This window comes from Astatotilapia calliptera, chromosome 23, assembly GCF_964374335.1.
Source record: "Astatotilapia calliptera chromosome 23, fAstCal68.1, whole genome shotgun sequence".
Lineage (NCBI taxonomy): Eukaryota > Metazoa > Chordata > Actinopteri > Cichliformes > Cichlidae > Astatotilapia > Astatotilapia calliptera.
Genome location: NC_137443.1, coordinates 12254548 through 12271147, shown reverse-complemented (window position 1 = coordinate 12271147; position 16600 = coordinate 12254548). Strand labels below are relative to the sequence as shown.

The 16600-nt window shown below is 41.7% G+C and overlaps 1 protein-coding gene across 1 annotated transcript in view; it reads right to left on the bottom strand.

Annotated features, from left to right (window-relative positions):
• Positions 1 to 8560, bottom strand: part of lingo3a (leucine rich repeat and Ig domain containing 3a) — a 34796-nt gene extending 26236 nt beyond the window's left edge. Inside the window, exon 1 of the mRNA XM_026159419.2 lies at positions 8036 to 8560. The gene's annotated coding sequence lies outside the window, so the exon portion shown is untranslated. The remainder of the gene's footprint in view (positions 1 to 8035) is intronic.
• Between the last annotated feature and the right edge of the window lie 8040 nt (positions 8561 to 16600).

The following is a 16600-nucleotide window of genomic DNA, read 5'->3' as shown; positions in this document are numbered from 1 at the left end:
TAAGAGAAACAGACAATACCTAAAAAAGCTCCACGGATGAAAGTAGACATGGAAGCGATGCGCCGGAGTATTCATATTCTGCTCGACTGATCTTGATATAAATGCAAAATTAGCTGATCCGGGCCAAGATGTTGAAGTAGCAGAGAGAAAGCCATCTATTGCAGTGATGCAATCACTTAGACATAATAACAGATTCATAGCTCCTGTGAAAAACACAAGATGTCAACTGAATCCAGTTCAGCTTGGCAAACTTTATACACATCTGGAACAATTTTACGCTACGACATGCACTATGGGCTCACCAGCTGGAAACAACAACGTCGGACCCCATCAAAATCTGCAAAAAGGCTCGTTACATAAGAATGAGCATCATCATTTTACAATTTCAACAAAATATAATACATTAAACTGGGAAAACACTGCCAAACGTGCAGATATCCAAGTGTTTGAGCAAAATTAAACACATCTACTAAGTATTTAAGCAGGTGGCTGTGGCTCGGGAGAGGCGGTAGTGCAGGTCATCTACTAATTAGGAGGTTGGTGGTTCGATCCCTGGACGCTCCAGTCTGCATGCCAAAGTATCCTTGGGGAACATGCTGAACCCAGAGTTGCTTATCGGAGTGTGACTGTTAGACAGAAATCACTTGGACGTAGAAAGAAAGTGCTCCTGTGAATGAGCCGTGTTGTATAAAGAGCTTTGAGTGCTCGAGAAGAAAAGAACCATTTATCATTTTCTACAGAGAATTGTAAATACTGCTTACAGAAAGTACACTCTGTCTTGAAATACTATCCAAAAGCCAACATCCGTGTGACTCGATGATAATTTGTCTTTGCTTTAGTAATTGTGCTTATGTCCTTCTTTCAATGTATTGTTAACTGTCGTATGGTTATGCCACAGTTTTACCATTCCTGATCATCTCAGCTTTTGTATCTTATTTGTTTTTATATTTCTCGATTTAGCTCTTTGCTACTTTCTTCATAGCTCCCTCACTGCCGGCTGGGATATATTAATATATCCAATTTAGCAGCCCTGAATTGAATAAACATGTATGAACGTTATGCGACAGACTCGCGACCTGTACAGGTGTTCCCCGCCTCTCGCCCTATGACAGCTGGGATAGGCTCCAGTGCCCCCCACGACCCTGGGAAGGATAAGCGGAAGCGAATGGATGGATGGATGGATGAACGTTATTATTAACATTAACATTATTATTGCTGGGTCTTTACCTTACAATATAAAGCGCCTCGAGATGACTGTTGTTGTGATTTGGTGCTATATAGATGCAACTGAACTGAATACAGATGCATGGATGTTTATGTGCCATGTGACTGTAGATGAAAATAAGCATTTCTGGCCAAATCTTTCATGATGTACCAAAGCACTCGTGTTAATTAATGTGCATTGCCACTATTTAAATATATAAAGATAAGCATCACCGCACAAACACTTAACTGAGTGTTTTCAGAGATCAGCTGGATCGAACACACTCTTAACTATTGTGAACATCAGGACCTATTTGAAGACTGATTAATTAATCCCTTCCTTGATACTCTACTCTGACCACTACACATGAAGGTCTCATTAAGCCAAAGTCATCAACCGTATCTGGACTGAGGGAACACTATAAAGGGGGGAAAAGGTACATTTGATTAAGCATTTAAATATTAATTAGTGGATGATGTTGACTGGATGAGGGTGTGCAGGTGTGCTTGAAGATAAAGCTGCGGAAGTTTAATTAGGTATTGCAGTTTAATCGTGATGTGTTTTAATGCATGTGAGGGCAAGAAAAATGGGAAAACGTCGCGACTGCAAACACTCATGCGTTAATCTAATCGTGCTCGTAGTTACATAATTTAAGAGAGCTGATTATGAAGCGATCTCATGTGCGGGGTCTGTGGTATGAAAGATATGTGTAACTTGAGTCAGCCCATAGGACACAGCTGGCTTGACGCAGTGGTCCCAGATACAGTAAGCCGCGACCGCCTGGCTCAGCTGCTGCAAATGCAGTTTAATGACAGAGCTGGAAAGACTGATGCCCCTCGAAGCGTGAAGTAATAATATTTCTGGAATCTATCAGTCGCTTTATACAAAGTAGAAAAGGCAAATTTACATTTTTATCTGCAAGTTATTTTCCATTGATGTGTTTAGAAAAACACTCTGAAATCCTTTTGAAAACATGAACTCTACTTTGGGCTAAATGTGAATTTATGATGTGAGAGTTACGGGTAAAATAGATAAAAGGCAGCTTTTAAAACAAGCTGTATTCAGAGAGTTAACATCTCTTACAGTCTGGGTACTTTTTCATTTGAAGAATCAAAACGTTTCTCAACACGTCCTGAACAAAGGAGACAAATAATGCTTTAGGATTCTGCAGTGAGATGAAAACAACCGGGTGCCCTTCAGAGATGAGTGTTTCCATGCTACTGAATTAAGGTGCTGCAAAAAGTGTTTGCCCCCTTCTTGATTTCTTACTTTTTTGCCTACTTGTCACACTGGCATTCTTCAGGTTATCATCAAATTTTAATATTACATAACGATAACACAGGTAAATAAATAATGAAAATTCAAAAAGATGTATTTATTATGGAATAATCTATCCAAGCCTACCGTTGCACTGTGTACAAAGTAATTACCCCCTGAACCTGATAACTGGCTATTCCACCCTTAGCGGCAAGAACAGCAATGTTTGTGATACCTTCAGACACATTGGAGGGTTTTCCAACATGAACGTCTTTAAGGTCACGCAGAAGCAGCACAGTCTGATTTAAGTCCAGACTTTGACTTGGATTCTCCAAAACATTCATTTGTTGTTTGAGCCATTCAGAGGTGGACTTGTCACTGTTGAGTGCCCTTGAGCTTCAGGACATGAAGTAATGAGCGGAAATCCTCCTTCAGGGTTTTCTGGTATGGAGCAGAATTCATGGTTCCCTCAGTTACAGCGAGTCGTCCTGAAGAAACCGAGCAGCCCAGACCATCACACCATCACTACCACCGACTGCTGCTGGGATGTTCTCTTTATGAAACGCTGTTAGTCTGATGCAGATGTAACGGGACTCAAACCTTCCAGAAAGTTCAGCTTCTGTCTCATCAGTCAGAAGATTTTCCCAGGAGTCTCTGAGGTCATCCAGATGTTTGTTGGCAGATGTGGTGTTCTCCTTGCATGCCATTTTTGCCAAGTCTCTTTTTTATGGTTGAGTCATGACATCTGACCTTAACAGAGCCAGACAATGCCTGCAGGTCTTTAGATGTTGTTCTGGTTCTTCTGTGACCTCCTGAGAGAATTTTGGTAGGCTGATCACTCCTGTGACTTTATTCTCAGTGCTATGACTGAGAATAAAGTGTTATGGTGGTGGTTGAGCAGTTAGAAAGGACAGGTAACCAATATTACAGTATACATTTACATTTACTCTGGTTAGTTGTTTCCTTTTGCAAGCATTTCATCTGATAACTTATAACAAGTGATGTCAAATGCAGAATCTATATCTCAGATGTAAAAGGACAGTTTTCATACCAGACTGCCCAAAGATGGCACAACAGTGAGCCCATGTTTTACGTTTTTAATAGCAGAACGAAGTTGGCATACAATTTAAAACCTAATTTAAAACTTGAATAAACAGTTATCTGTGTCACTTATTACTTTATTCAAGACTGCTAATGCTATGCTAATGATATATCATGTATTATTTTTGACTGGACAGATGGATTATTCTTGATTTTAGGACATTCTTTTTGAGGAACTGCCATATGCAGTCCTCAGAGTCCTGTTTAAATAATTTCTTACGCTATTAAGGATAACATCTCTGATGAGACACCGAGCAGGAGCCCTGAACTCCATTTTCTCCAGCAATCTCAGCCATGATTGTCGATCCATATTGAGAAATTTTGTTTTATAGCCGTCCGGTCGCACCACTTTAAGCTGCCAGCAGCAGCAGAAATACATAAAATGAAATGAGGCGGAGAGTCTGACAAGTATATAAGCTCCCCAGAAACCCTCCTCTTCAAGCCCTAGCACAGCTCAGTGATGGAGACTCTTTGCTCTCTGACACACACGTTCAGTATCAGCTCAGACACATTAGAGGTTTAAATAGTTGATCTCTCTGTTCTGTGTTGTTTTATAGATGATTTCATTTTTAGATCCAGCTGGCCTGGTGTCAAGCATTCATCGCCACAAACGTTCTCATCCTAAGGAGCGCTGGGCAAACAAACTGACTTCATGCAAGAAGCATGAGACAAAGTGTGATCTCTGAACTCCTCTTAACTGTGTAAAATCAGACACTCGTGAGACTCATTTGATTCCTCTTATTATTTACGTAACTACTAAGACCGTCTCATCACACATTCTTTCATCCAGAGGCCGCGGAAAACATAAAATATGCAGCATCCAGAGTGCAAAAACCACTTCTCTCCTGCCATCGCTTCCTCTCTGGATCTCGCCTGTGTCCTCCAAAGTCACTCTAGAAAAATCATCATCAGCTTAAACGAGCAAAATTTCAAAAGTACACAGATGATACAAGAAGTTGAGGTATTATAAATAGGCTGTGCAATAAAAAGAAAATACATTAGCTAATGTAGTTTTAAACTGAAGGTAGATATATTTTCTGAGTGGGCCGTGACAGAAATTGCATCTGTATTGTTCTGGGTTGATTTATTTCTTTGGCTTTGATTCTATGGCTTTTAAAAAAATCTAACGAAAGCCTCTGTAGTTACTAGCGGCTCCATTAGAGTCACATAAATAAGCAGCCCTGCAATGACAAACTGCAGCGTGTGGCACTTCATGACTGCACTGCCGTACTAATTCGTCTAAAGCTTCAGCCTATTTTCCGCAGGTCAGGGAGCATAATTTTGAATAAAAACGCTCACATTTGGCCTTGATTAAGCCCTGGAAAAAGGTACACACACACACACTCACACACATGCAAGAGTCTAATTTCACTAAATTATTCTAGATGCCATTTGAAGATCAGTTCACATTCATAAGGTGATATATTGAGATCAGTAATTGCCATCCAGGGGACACAGGTGTTTCTGCAGCAACCACGGTTACGTAAAGACTGTCAAGCTGCTCGAGCAATCTTAAAATAGTTAGTTGAATGTAATATATAAACAGTGAAATAGTATAATGCATAGCTCCAGGAGCTCCAGTTTCCCCCAGCATCAAAAAAACATACAGGACTTTTTCTCCTGTCATGTGCTCTCGAACAAGGCACGGTGGCTGGCAACTACTACTAATATAAGGATGGGTTACAAGAGGAGAACTAGCTTCCCTACAGGGATGAATAAAGGAAATCTTACCCTCTATAAGTAATGAATAAATGATTAATCCAGAACGTCACTGATGTAGTAGCTCGTCCGACTCATTATCATCACAATTCACAGGTCATTATAATGTGTGAGGTACAGAAAGAAAGTAATAGGCTTCGCAGTCATTGGTTGGAGGTATTTTATAAACTAATGAAAATTTAAATCTATTAAAAAGTCAAGGAGGATTGCAAACAGTCACACACAGGAAACTACAAGCTGAGCATTACTCTAAGAGGAGTGTTTTTTGTGACAAGCAGAATGACCTTGACCTTGATCATTGCGTGTAAGTTTCATTAAATTCTAGCCAGTACTCTGTGAGCACTAGCAGGTCTAATCTCCGAGCTACATCATTAGATCCCTACTATAAATATTATTTAAAATAGCTAAAAGTGGCGATAGGCAGCTGGAATATTTGGTTTAACATGTTAAATAAAGGATTAGCCATCTGACAGAGTACAGAATTAGCTAATAGTAACAGATAAATTGATAAAATTCCCTTCAACTAGAAGGTGAATAAAATCCATCTTTTTGGTCAGATTTTATCCCAACTGCACTCAGTTCGAGGATGCGATTGGACTGATCTGACAGGGCTGTTGTGGTCCATCTGGCAAAATAGGACTACTGCTCTAAGGTAACGAGGTCAACCAGGCACTAATGTCACAACAAATGCGAAATGAAGAAATCTCATTTTTAAAAAAGACTTGTAACGCCCACGTGCTCTCTAAGCTCTGCATTAAGGTTACAGCCCCGTCTGAATGTCTGTAATGGCATTACAGTAGTCTGTGGGAGGCCGGCCAGCGGACGCAGGCCGACGATCATTCCAGCTGGACATCTTAACGCAGACAGATGACACGCCAGCCTGCCTGCAGGTATCGGACAGCCACTCGCAGGAGCACTCTCTCCTTTCAGTCCCGCATCGCATGCCTCCTCCTCCCTTTTCCTCCCTCTGCACTCTCCTCCCTGTAAGAGCAGCGATGCCCTCATCTTGCTGACAGTGGATGCATCTCTGTTTTATTGCCCTCATAAATACTGTGGAGTTGAAAACAATGAGGCACTGTTAAGCTGAGCCAATGTGACTGTTGAGCTTGGATGACAGCTTTATGTGCAACAGAAAGGTTCAAAATGAGAAGGTAAGTGTAGGCGTAGTAAAGGACAAGGCTAACAGGCCTGTTTTAATAACGCACTCTGAGGAACTTTGCAGACATTTCATTACTGACACATAAATCTGTCAAATAAGGAGGCTAAGTGGCACCTCGGGTACCATTAAGAGCTGTTTCATAATTGCCTTCACTTTAGTTGCTGTTTTTTCTTGATTTTGTTTTTTTAAAGTAACTGCTCTCAGCAGAGATCTATAAGATGACACATGGAGGCACGAAATGCACAGCATAAATCCAGTAATAATCCTGGGATTAATAAGAATGTAAGATGTTAAAGGAACTGCACCTACAGTACCTTAAGCAGATTAAGCATTTGCAATGTGACCCTTACTGTATGAACCCAGTGACGAACATGAACCCAGTGACGAACATGAACCCAGTGTCCAAGGACACTTCAACAGGTCGAAAGCAGCCAGTGACTGAACAAAAGCTAAGGCACCCCACTGCAGGACACCAAACATAATTCTTCAGTCACAGCGCATGAAAAGAGGGAACATGGTGTTTTAAATGATTTTCATTTGAATGTTGGTGAAATTACCGACTCTGCGGCTCTCTACCCGCCTCTTATTGGTTTAACGGTGACCGATTAACTGGGGCAAGCATGCAGTGACACTACAGTTAAAAATCATTGAAAGGGCCAGTCTCAGACTGACTGAATCAATGTAGAGATGTGAATGTCACGGTATAAAAACAGGGTAGTCCGAAAGGCTTGGACTCGAGTACTTTCAGGGACCTTTGTTGCATCTCATTATCCTCCTCTGTCAACAAGTCACCCCCAAAATACTCAGATGATCAAACTCACAGGAATTACAATTCCCTCCTGTACTATCTTAAAAACAGAAACACATCAAATGTGCAATTTCAGCAACAAAGCAGTCAGTTACAGTATGTATGCAAGCACTGCTGGACCAGAGGAGGAAAGAGATTAAAGCAAAACTATATTCAGAATTTTCCTAAAATAATCATCCGTCTTCCAGAGACTGCACTAAGAACAGAGCAGAGGCGCAGTAAAAACAGAGCTGGGAGAGGGCTGAGCAAACACCGACAGAGGGTTTAAGACATGCCAGGCGGAGGACAGGCACCGAGCTTCTCACACCGAGACAACTGCAGGGATCGATCAAAGGCTGCCTCCCCCCTTCCTTCGTTTAGATCATCAAAACCTAATTGACAAATGGTAACCAATGACACACACACAGTGGCTCTGCTTGCATGGTTGCACTAGCACACCATCCCGAGGTTGACAATAGAAAAGCACGAGATAATGAGACCTGATGTCCAACTGAGTTAGAGAGCAAATCAATCAGCCGGGAATGCACCATAACAGAGTGAGAAGTGTCTGAGGGGATGGGATGTGTGGATGATTACAGGTGCAGCCTTGGGCTCATCAGGTTGTCTGTTAAGGTGCGAGTTGAATATAGCAAAGTGGAAGAACGAGTGAAAGACACATGCAGAAAAGAAGAGGGACACAAATGATAAACGCCATGTGCACGGTCTCGTTTCGTGGCACATTAATGGATCACAGAGGAGTGTGGAAAAGTGTTTGTTTGATTGCAAGAAAAGATGGCACTTGACTCACCCAGGAGTACAAGTTGACCGGCTCTCCCTCCACATCTGAGCCTGGAGGTACCCTGGTCTCCGCTGGCCGTCTCCTCCGAGTCTGTGCAGGATGATGTTACAGTGCTGGTCCTCCAGCTTCTCCAGATGCTGGGCTTCTTCTTCCTCCTCCTCTTCCCGCAGCAGCAGCAGCAGCTGGACCGAAGTGCATTCACTCACCTTCCCTCACCGTTCTCTGCTCCTCCCAGCAATGTCGCGGAATTATCTCTTGCCTCCCAAATTGAGTCCCCGGATTCCCCTTCACCTCTGCTTTGTGCTACAGAGCCAGCAGGAGCTCCTGCCACAGCTCTGCGTGTCGGCGAAGGCAGCCACTAGCGAGCGGGTTGGACTGATGGAGCTGTGGTTACTGGATCGCGTTTGTGTGAGTGTGCTGGCATTTGTGTGTGAGGGATGTAGAGCGAAGTGTGTGTATGAGTGTGTGTGTTTGAAAGAAGACCCGGCTTCTGATCATTGGGGCTCATCTGCTCTCTCTTTCGCTCTCGTACTCGGGCAGTTTTGCGCTGCATTCACGTTCCGTGTATAAAAACGGAAAAGAGTCACCTGCTTAGAAATTCAGCCCACCTCAGCTGAATTGAAATGTATGAATGATGAAATACATTTCAGCACATTTCAAAATTATTCGTTTCTACTACAATATTTTACTCTTTGATTTATTCAGTTTGTGTTTGGTTAAGATTTTTATTTATTTATTTAATTTTCATGTATTTAAACTATAGTCTCGCTTTCCTCGGCAATACCCTAAACTTCTTATGATGTAGTAAACAACATCCAATTTAAGGTAGGCTATTTCCGCCCAGCTAATAGAAATATCTATAAAAATTCTACCTTTAGCTCCGTTTTTGTCCTCCACCAGCTCGCCAGGGGTCTCTCATTAAACAGTAAGCAGGTGTTCTGCAGTGGATTTACCAAAGCCTACTTGTAAACAGTTGCTAGAGCTGCTACTTGAAACTAGCAGTGAGAATGAATGAAAGCAGAAAATATTTCTGACCATAAAGCCAAAACAATGAGCCGAAGGACAGTAAAACCCTGCAGAGTTGTAGAGATCTGCAAAGACAAGTGGTTTTTGTACGAGGCCGTCCTTGCATCTACAGCTAGTTCTATATTTGTTTGACACGGTTTTCATAGTTTTGGCCCTGTACACCACTGCAATCGATTTTAAATCAAATAGACACGAAGTGATTGAAGTGCAGGTTTTCATCTTTAATTATTACAACAACTGTGCATTAAATGTTTGAAAATTACAGTAGTTTTTATACACAGGCTCCCATTTTTGAGGCACATTATTTATTGGACCATTGATTGCAGTTTCATGGGCAGATGAAGCCCATTCACTTTTTATTTCATGACAAATGAAGCAGAAATCAAATCTGAAGTTAAAGTGTCGAGTTTGTATTTTACAGTTTTTCGTTGTAATTTCTGAATTTGACGAGAACAAGAAGCTATCAGAGATAGAAAAGGCTTTAGGAGGGCCAAATCAATAATTTAGTTCATTCGTAAAAGAAGGAATGGCGAGCTGAGCAACACCAAAAGACTCAAAAACCAAAGGAGGTAAAGTGGATGAAGACAGAATTTTTTCCATAGTTGACAATTATCTGACCAAGATAAGATCACTGCTGAGGAGACAAGTGTATCATTGTCAAGCTCTATAATTTACTAAAAGTTCTACAAAGGTGTTTTTCAAATACAGAGAACAATGAAATGCAAACCACTAGCTACACTCACGGAGGTCCCATTACACATTTACCAGGAGACATCTAAAAGAGCCTGCAGGTTTCTGAAAATACATAAAAATCTTGTACTAGAGTGATGGGAAAAGTCTGGGCAAGGAGAGAAACATGAAAAGCAATAACATATCATTGCTGGAGCCAATATTATACTATAAGGATGTATAGCCACTACTGTTTATTATTATTATTACCTTTATTTTGCCAGGAAGTCCCACTGAGATCACATTATCTTTTACAAGATAGCCCTGACTGAGGTTGCAGCCATACAACCTAAAGCATCTAAAAATGCTACAAATGCAACATAAAATTAAAACCACAGCTTAAAACACAATATAAATATACCCATAACATAAAATGTTAAATCATTAAGTGATTTTATAAAAGAAACATCCACAAATCTTTCACTGCATTCCTCATTATACTTCTAAAGGCATGTTTAAATTTCGGTCTTTCTGTAAATTATTCCATGTCCAAGATGTCTAGTAATAAAAGCAGTTTTTCTGAGATCTAACAGAACCCCAGGTACATCAGAAGGCAGCCATTTAATGGAGTGATGATGTGATAATAGTAGTAAGATGAAATGTGAAGTGTACCATGCTGTACTCTCTGCTCAGATTCAACCAAACGCTGCAAAACTATCTGACACAGTGCAGAAAATAAAGACGCAAAGCATAAAGCAAATGCAACCCAAGAGTTTCTCAAGGTGAAGAAAAGTGATGTTCTTCAATCCCCAACCTAACGTGGAGCTGAGAGAGCAGCTTTTCAGTTATTAAATATAAAATACAGAAGAAAGACACGCAATCAAGCAGTAACTAAGGTAGCTGCTGTAAAGGCCTGGCAGTGCAGATAAGGGAGGAAACAGTATTTGGTGTCCATGGGATCTAGACTTCAGTCACTAACTGAATTCAAGAATAACAAATAATTCCTATATTTAAAATTATGTCTGTTTGTTCAATTAGATCCTGAGTTTCTGAAAATGGGGAACTAACTCTCTGGCTCTCTTACAGTTTATAAATAGTCCTGGTAAATAAGTGTTAAATCCATGTTGGTCCTCAACTATCCTGTTCCAGTTCAGCTTCCTGTATTCCCAAAATGACAACCATCAGTGAGCAGAGGTCTCCATGTAGGAACAAAGGGAAGCAATTTGGGGTTTAGTATCTTGTTCCAGGAGAAAACAAATGAGCAGCACATTAAATCATAAACTCTAGCCAACCACCAGCCCAGCCTAACTGAGCAACAGCTGCTACACTGTTGTTCTACAGTGAGACTGAGGGGAGAGGGATGGTGTGCCAGGTGGCTGAAACTACAACAAAGCTTGAATTTTCAGTCCATGCTGAGTGCAGAATGAAGCTCGTGCTCTTTAAATCTTAGATGATGTTTGTCATCTCTGAAAAGAAATGACAAAGAAAATCTTTTTTTTTACTTGCACCAGAAGGTACCCCAAAGATGAAGATGGCCAGCACTCCAGATAGTTGTTTTTGTCCTTTATTCTACTTTATTCTACTGATATTAATTCAAAAGTATTTTTGTTCTTTTTTAAGAGATAAGTGTCTGTGATGGAGGGAAGAGAGGCTCCAATGATCTTCTGAGCTGTTCTCACTATCCGTTGTAGGGTATTGCGATCTGATATGGTGCAGTTACCATACCAGGCAGCGATGCAGCTGCTCAGGAAGCTCTTGATAGTCCCTCTGTGGTGAGAATGGGTGTTGGGAGATGGTTTTTTCTTGGCTTCTGCAGGAAGTAGAGACGCTGTTGGGCCTTCTTAGTTATGGAGCTGGTATTGAGGGACCGGGAGAGGCTGTCCGCCAGGTGAACACCAAGTTGGTGCTCTTGACGACCTCCACAGAGGATCCGTTGATGTTAAGTGGACCGTGATCTCCATGCAGTCTCCTGATGTGCAAAACAGAATGCATCACGGGGAATTCATAACAATATAACATTACCATATGTTGTGGATCTGAACTAAGAGAGGCTGTACATCTACAGTTTTCAGGCTGGACTGCAGCTATCCCATTATACTCATCCCTAACTCAAATGCTAGAATTCCTAAATGGGCTCAAATGCCAACAAGAGCTGGAAGTCTTGCAGTCTTCCTTCGGGCATCCTCACACATCTTTTACATTTCACTGCTGCGTTTTAGCAGGGAATAAATCTAAGCCTGAGGCAGTCATGGAGTGTCATATCCAGGTGAAAATGGCAGCTGTGCTACGTTTCATCCCATCTGCAGTCTGCTTTGCTGTCTTAGACGCACACGATGGGGCTTTCCTGTGCTGATTTCTCTCTGCATGTGTGGACTATGCATGCTGACGCTCTCCACACAAATACTGGATGTATATATAATACTGCTTGTTGCATTTTTAAATCCAAACTTCTGAACTGCAGTAGCCTGTAGTACGGTGACCTCTGAAAGCTTCGCCATAATCGCAGCAGAGCAACGATCACCATACCTGGTAAAATTAAGTCTGCTCTATGGGTATCAAGGGCTTTTCTGGCAGAATATTTTTAACAGTTTTTGCAGTACAAAAGTATTGAGGGGGCGAGTGTTGATAAATATGTTATACATAAAACATGAATGCAATGCACCTGCCTTCTGTGCAGGCTGAGGCGGCTGTACATCAGCTCTAGGACTTTCTACTCATTTGTCAAACTGAAAGGACTGCTTACCCTTATTTTCTCTATGCGTGTGTGAAGGGCTCACTTGCAACGAAAATAAAGTCATACAATCACAGCCATGTTCCCGAGATCCAAAATATGCCACTCAGTCACAGAAGTGTATTACATTCATATACGGTAATAAGGTCCCCAAGGAGAGCTACGATGTAATAGAAGTGTCTCATTAGTTGTACTTCACGCTTTTCTGAAAAAAAAAATGGATGTAAGAAACCACATTTACAGCTTATTCCTGTATCAGACATACTCATTTTATTTATTTATATTGTTCCCATTGTTTATTTATTCATTGTTCTCAGACCATTGTCAGTGATTCCAGTTGATAGGGTGCTTGTGCTTGTATGCTGTGTTAGATTTTGTGCATTATGGACCAACATTTTGCAGTTTCTCTGAACATTGATGGGGGCCAAAAGCTGCTCCTTTAGCATCATTGCTGATATCTTTGCTTGTTGTGTTAAGTTAACACACCTGAATAGTTCAGACCTGCAGACTGTTAAAACCTCTGCTTTTGTAGAGGTGCTCACACTTCAAGTGCATTTGATCAGCAGCACTTGGCTGCTAGTTTCCCCCTTAATTCCTGAAGTAAGGGTGTATTTAACTTCTCACAGGACTTCAGAGTACTGTGAAAACCTCCTTTTTCAAACAGTTATCGACCATAACTGAAAGAGACAAAGACAGAATATGTAGCTAATAACATCAGCCTTAAAATTACTTTCATGCTATTTCAACCTGTCTATACAAACTAAAAAGAAGCCGTCTGTATTTACTAAGGCTTTATTTCTCTCTGCAGTTCAGCTCACCTTGGGTCAAGGCCATTAGCTGACTCACTATCCACTTTTGTTAGATCTAATTAAAACTAGCACAGGGAAACAACAAGCTAATGGTGTACAATACTGGCCTCTGATACTTTGCAATATTCAGCCGTCACTCTATCCCAGCTGCCTTCTCCTGCTCCTCGTTAACCCCATATACATCTGGTTAGTTGTCTGTCTAAACCCTAAAGCCCAGAATCATCCTAGCTTTGCTGTTCTCATGTTTTTTTTGAATGGTGAATCCCATCAGTGGGAACTTCTGCACATTTCCCAGTCATTTCACTATGTTTCTGACAGTATACCTACTCACCCTGCTGCCATGTGCTGGACTGTCTCAGGGGCATCTTTGTTCACAATATTTCCTCTTCCTCCTCATCACCCTTTGCCTTTTCTTGCCAAGGCTATCGCGTATCAGTTCATCCTATAGAGGCAAACAATCCATAAAATGACAATTTGTAATATTTTTTAAAAGATCCACAACAACCGTCATACACACTTTAACAACTGCTGCTTATAAAGATGAAGGTATTTAATCCTCATTTACCTCCCCACATAGTAAAATCAACCTTGATATGGCTGTAAGAAACAACTCATTGTGTTTTTATACATATAAATATATATAGGTATGAATATCTATATATGGGGATGATGAGAGGCAGTCCCAACCCCAAAAATGTTGAATATATGCATTTATGCCCCAAATAAAACATGAAAGGAGCAAAAGGCCTATTCAGAAAAAAGAATTACTAAGAGGAAAGCCTGTGACAGCGCCAAGTGATGTTCATTCAGCGACATATATCGTCACACAGACAGAGTTGTGAGTTATGAGCTACACAGCTCTTCTCTGTCGCCGTGTGCGTGCAGGCAGGTTGATGATGGTGAAATTTAATTTCTTTCTAGTTTTCAGTGAGCTTCAATAACACACCTGAGATGTACAAAATTCCTCAAAGTTTTTCCAAAATACAGACGTGTGATATGTTTTCAGTGTGCAGAGTTTTAGCTAGTAAGGTCCCGGAGCTTTTAAATAAACTATGTGAACAGGTAACTCGAGCTAAGCAGGTTCATTCTGTGACTTTTACATCTGGAACCAGACAAACACAAGTCCATATGTCCATTGACTCAGCCAGGATGATGACAGTTTGATAGAAACTGTAGTAAGAAATGCGTACAGTAATGCCTGAGAGCCAAAGCGCAGGCGTGAGAATTGACAGTTTGGGTGAGGGTCTGTTGTTAACCACTGATATCTTCTTTGGCCAGTAGGGGTACATAATGTCAGGTCCTGGTGCTTTAGACTTGTTTTTGATGACTGACTTTGTGCTAAATTATTGGGAGCTCTCGTCTGAAATCCACCAGCCGATTGGCAAAAAAGTGTCACGTGATGCCTTTTTGTTCTGCTGCTTAGTCTCAGCTCTGGGTGGGTCTGTCCTTGTTCTGTTGTTTCCTTCCAACTGGGAGTTGTTGGGTCTTTGAAGGTCAGACCATTTATTCCCTATAAATAGACAGATTAAACAATCAGCAAAAGGATTTTACCATTCATCCTCATGAATGTCAGATTAGAACAGTCGAAAGGCTTCTTCCTCTGGGAACCATGAGTGTCAATACAATTTTCATGATAACCTGAGAAACACTTTAAAGAGGCTGGTAAACACATTAGCAAAAAGCCCAAAAGCTGAGAGCAGGATTTTGTGTCTTTCTACAGAGTCCTATAATCTCTGAGTGGGTAAGAAGATCAGGCAGAAAACTGCATTTGTGCTGCAATACGCCACACGAGACGAGAAGTGGATCTTTGTTAATTAATATATGTCATTAAGTGAGTGAGTCCATGCGAGTGTTGGAAGTTTGTTCTGCAGGCTTTTCAAGCTGAGATCAACGTATCCGCTTCCTGCGTGAAACTGACGAGGAGAGCAACCACGCCGCACACAGTAACTCTGTGTGTGTGTGTGTGTGTGTGTGTGTGTGTGTGTGTGTGTGAAGGTGAGTATGAGTAGCCACGAAGGCACAGTGTTAGATGTGAAAAAGGCTGCGTGAGTAATCGTTGCTGCTCAGCTTGTCTCTCTGCTATGGGCTTCCTGCTTGTGAGGTGAGCTCAGAGGTGGCACGTGTACTTCGCTAACAATGCAGACACATTTAGGCAGCCAGCACATTCATCACACCATCAGCGTGAAACCACAAAAACACACGGACAAAATGACAGAAAAAGCCTCCGGCTGGGTGATGTGAGCTGTAGGTTCCATCCATCCATTTTCCTAACTGCTGAGAGCCCATCCCAGCTGTTAAAGGGCGAGAGGGAGGGTACACCCTGCACAGGTCAACAGTCTTCAGCTTTCTAATCTGTCTCACCTGCAGTCGGAATAGACGCACAGGACAAAAAATGATGGGAAATGCTGCGTGTGCAACATATTGTGCTACAGAATACAAGTCAGAGCCAGACGTGGATTTCTTGTGTACAAGCTTCAAACATTATGGCATGAAATACAGTGAGAATACATTTATTAAGTGCTAACATTAAGTTGTGTCATCATCTTTGACCTGTAGCCTGACCCATCTTATTTCCACCATGGCTTTCTGCAGTTGGTCTATGCAAGCAAGCTTATTAACTCTTCTTTATAATCTGATGTGATGAATAGAAGTAAGGATATCCGTGCTGTAGCCAGGCAGAGGCAGGATGAGTAATATGTTGGTGCTTCAGTGTTTGCGTGTGCGTAGGCTGGACAGTCCCACAACCGCAGGCTCAGACAAAGGTTGGTGACTCAGCAGAGCTCAGCTGAAGCAGTAAGAAAAATAAAGTAATGGAGAGAAGGTAGAGCTCTGGATTAGCGGTGGCTCTCATGAGAGAGAAGAGGAGAATGGGAAAGGATGGAGGAATGAAGGTCTTGAGGGAGCCTGAAAACCCAAAGGGAAAAAATGTGTGAGCAGAAAGAGGAGGAGGCGCATCGGAGGCATTTGCTTTTCCCTAAAGGCTGACCTTTGGGGAGTGAGTGAAGGACGGAGGAGTAAATAAAGTATAGACAGACTACGAGAAAATAAACAGCACCCATGGGGACTCTGAGGGAAGCAGCAAGGAGGAAGAGGAGACAGCTTGGAGGAACTCTGGAGACTACCAACACACACACAGACTTCCCTTTGGATGTGGGCAGGAGACCATATTTACTACAGTAAATACAGAGACAAGTGTGTGTGTGTGTGTGTGTGTGTGTGTGTGTGTGTGTGTGTGTGTGTGTGTGTGTGTGTGTGTGTGTGTGTGTGTGTGTGTGTGTGTGATTGCACAGTTTCTGACTGCGCAGCAGTGTTTATCTAAGCAGGACTGCAGTGACTGTG